Source organism: Nicotiana sylvestris, chromosome 5 (assembly GCF_000393655.2).
Source record: "Nicotiana sylvestris chromosome 5, ASM39365v2, whole genome shotgun sequence".
Taxonomy (NCBI): Eukaryota; Viridiplantae; Streptophyta; class Magnoliopsida; order Solanales; family Solanaceae; genus Nicotiana; species Nicotiana sylvestris.
In genome coordinates this window covers 122,632,341-122,636,490 of record NC_091061.1, presented here as the reverse complement: position 1 = coordinate 122,636,490, position 4,150 = coordinate 122,632,341, and positions in this window count along the sequence as shown.

The window sequence follows — 4,150 nt, the reverse complement described above, 5'->3', positions numbered from 1 at the left end:
ACACCTACCCGACCCAATACCTCCCATTCAATCCTAACCATTGATCATTCAGATCAACGATCCATATTCCCCTTTCCATAATTAAACCTAGACCTAACCCCTCCAAACCCTCTCATTCACTTCTCTCACCCGCCGTCATCACTCCCCTCTTCTCTCAACTCTCTCGACCTAAACCTAGTTCTAAACATCATCACCGGCGTGTATCTCAATCCTGTGATGTTTCCATGTCTTCTCCGGCCGGACCTGGCCTTCTACGCACTATGGCTCTTTGACTTATTAGATCCTTGAGACGATCTCAAGGAACCTTACCGGTTGTGGTTTGAAACCTTGCTTGTTAGCCTGTCTCAGGCCATTTTCTCGACTGTGAGTAAGAATTTCCTTTTCTTTTGTTACTAATCTATGGTCTCTTGACCTATTCTCGCATCTCTATTATTTTTCTGAAAACCCTAGTCTATTACCTTTGATCCTTCTCAGATCTGTATAGATCTGTGATGAATCAAGCACTATTACCTGTTCTTCTTTAAGAATTTCTGATTTTAACTGATTATTCCGACTTTTCCCCAAAACTAGGGTTCATCCCAAGTTACTTTTCAAAGGTTTTTTTGACTTCTAAGTGTTTGATTAATTTTTTCGTCTTAGTGACTGATTTGTGCAAAAAATACTTAAACCTTAGTTGATTTTGTGTGATACTCTGATTTTTCTAACCTTTGCTTCGATTTTGAGTCTTTCTATGTTACCAATCGTATTAATTTACTCTGTATTTTTGACTTACACATTTCTTTCTTTGTCAAATCCATTATTCTGTGGGTTTTGCCCTAATTAATCTCTATTAGGGTTCGAATCTGTTTCTCCGGCTAATTTCTATATTTTTGTGAGGTTTTACTTAGCCTAATTTCTGTTTATGGAAGTTGAGTAATTCTTTCCATAAATCAGTGTTATTTTGAAAGTTTTGATTGATTGATTTACTCTGTTGGAGATCTGTATGCATAAATCTTGTGTGTTTCCTTATTTATGACCTTAATTGGTCGTTCATCTCTTATTTGATTGCCCGTATAATTGTGGATTTTTACCGATTCCTTTACATGGTATGATTGTGATTCTTTCCTTAATTAGACCCTTGTTATTACCATTTGATCAATTACCCCTAATTAAGGGGTCTATTCTGAACTCCGTTATGTGATTGGATTTTGTGACCCTATGATTTCCTTAATTGACTGAATGCTGATTCCTTTACCTTATTTTGTTCTACTCTTAAACTACTATATATACACTCTTGTTTTACCTATCAATACACGAACAACAGTTCAATAAGCTCACTCACACACAAATTGTGCTCTCATCTCTTTGCTACTTGTGTTCATCTGTTTGTCTTGTCGGCTGAAATCCAGGACTTGACTGTTGAATCCTGCTATTTTATTTTCTGCTTCTGCTCGTCTAACTGGTATGCTCTCACTTTACTATCATGCAAACCTCTGTATGAATTTAATTGGTGTACTTCCTTTTCGCAGCATGTCTTTTCTGTGTTATTAAACCAGCATAATCTTCTAGATCAGCCTGTCTATCTTTGACTAAACCTATGTGTTTCATGCTTCTTGTTCTTAGTCAACATATGTATCGCCATTCAATTAAGTTGCATGCTTCCTGCTATTTGACTTAACCTGTATGATTCCTTATAATTAACATGCCCTTTCTTCTGTTTTGATCAAACCTATATGTCTACTGCAATCACATGTTTGCTTCTATGTTGACTACAATAACATGCCTGCCTCTGTCCGGCTGAATCTATGTGTGTTACTCTCAATCTGTTTGTTCCTGCTTTAGTTAGACTTCTGTGTATCTATAGGAACTAGAAACATGCTTATTTCTTATGACCGATATGACTCCCAACCCTACTATCCTTCTGTATGTGATTGAATGCTCACCTAGTAACAGCTAGTAAGGTAATTTGAAACTCTCAGTTAACCTATTTCTTATCTGACTTCTAGGACCTTTGTTTAAGTTGAAGTAATTGAATGACTTTATGTGCTCTTTACTTCCTGGGAATCGAAAATTATTTTCTTAAAACTATCTCCTGTTTTCAACTCCTACTTTTAGAACACCTAGGTTCTTTCCCTTCTAGTGTAAGCAATGCTTAGGGGTCCCTAAGGCGCCTATGAACTTTGATACACTAGAGTTGGATTTCCAAAAACTTCCTCACAAAGGTTCCTTTAAAGGTTTCCTGGTGTGAGCACTGCCCGGGGTCCCTGAGGCCCTTGGAAACTGTGACACACCATGATCCTATTGGGTGCACTATGAGATTATGGCATTTATGGACTGGTTGAAGGCCTGGTCTCCCAGGTGTATATTTTGGGCTTATATTCAGGCTCCCTATAGTTGTAGTAATTCCATTTCTGTATTAGTGTTGGTTTGTAATAATAATTTCTTGTAAATAGATATTGGGTTATTAGTAAAAGGGAGGGACTTTTATATATATTTTGTGGGAAACAGGTAGAAACCATGCTCATATGACCGTTATGATTATTTGTATGAGTTAGAAACCATGCTTACCGGATTTTTATGTGCATTAGAAAACATGTTTATTGGATCACTACACTATCTGTTCTAAATTTCCATCATGCATTCTCTTACTTGTATTAAAAAATCTGGTTCTTAGGTCATTTATCAATTATGCCTTAATATCACGTTCACCAACTTTCTTATGTGCATAGAGATCATGTTTCTAGGATAAACTGGTCCTTAACTCAACATTGTATATTCTCTGCTTGTCATGCTCACCTAGATATCCTATTCTAGGGCTTTTCTTAAATATCTTAAATATGTTGTTTGAGACGTGCACTTACTTGCTTTATTAGTGGAGGTAAAATATGAGCCTTTTAATTCTTCTATCTTTGGTCCAGTCCTATATGTTTTATATATCGCCTAGAGTTTCTCCTTTTAATTACTGTAGGAGTGTCTAGATCCACCGTAACTAGAAGTCCTAAATAGCTCCGGACTATATAAGTAAAGGGACGAGTAGTGCACGCATAGGATATATCTTAAGTTTGCTAGAACGCTTTAGGCTATGACCAAAGGGAGGGTAATTAGGTAGTAAAGGATATGATGACCTGTGTGTTAATGCCACGTGTAACCCTCTATTTGAGGAAGGCTTACCGGGTATTGTACAGATGTGATCCTATAGGCTAACAAACCTAGGGCTTTCCCCACCTTATTTACATATGTGTGCTTAGACTGCCTATCTGTTAAACTTCTTTTATTTGTATATGTGTGCTTAGACTACCTATCTATTAAATGACTAATTCATATAATTGAGTTCGGCTAGGACCCACCGTTGTGGACTGCGATAGGTGCCTAACACCTTCCCCTCAAGGTCATTTCGAGCCCTTACCCAATCTCTGGTAATGCAAACTAGTAATATGAGTTAATTGCTCTAGGTGCCCTAACGCACCTTAATCCACTAGGTGCCGACTCTTCAAATACCCAATTCCCTAAAGGAAACGAGTTATTCCCGCTACATGTCTAAACCCGGACTCTACGAGGAAAAAGGGGGCGCGACACGGTGAAATGTTGGTTCGTGCTCTCGATTCCTTGCTTCGCCTTTACTCTTGTCTTGAGGCCCTGCTTGAGCCACCCTGGGTAACATCTGGCTGCCATAGAAATAAAATTTTCGAAAATTATACATGCATTTGGTAAATTATTTGTAGAAATGTAGTTATTTGAAATATGTGATAATGTACGAGATCAAATAGTTTTGATGAACTGGTGACTGTGATGCATTTTGAGACATTGCAACCTTCTTGCTTCGAAATTTTGAGGAGGAAATTTGAAATATGTGATAATGCACGAGATCAAATAGTTTTGATGAACTGGTGACTCTGCCGTATTTTGTGACGTTGCAACCTTCTTGCTTCGGAATTTTGAGGACTCCTCAAAATTCTGCTCCAGTTTAAATACGTAATTCTGGCACCACATTCCTCAACGATTCCAAACATGATGAGATCAGGCAAACTTGAGGCATTGCCCCAATTTCTGACCATAGAGAAAATGAAGATTTTATTATGATGTGACCGAACCCACATGGCTGCCTACGTATCCCCTCTTAAATGGGATCAGTTCAAGTGTAGTTCAGTTACATCAAATAGAAAGTGCAAAT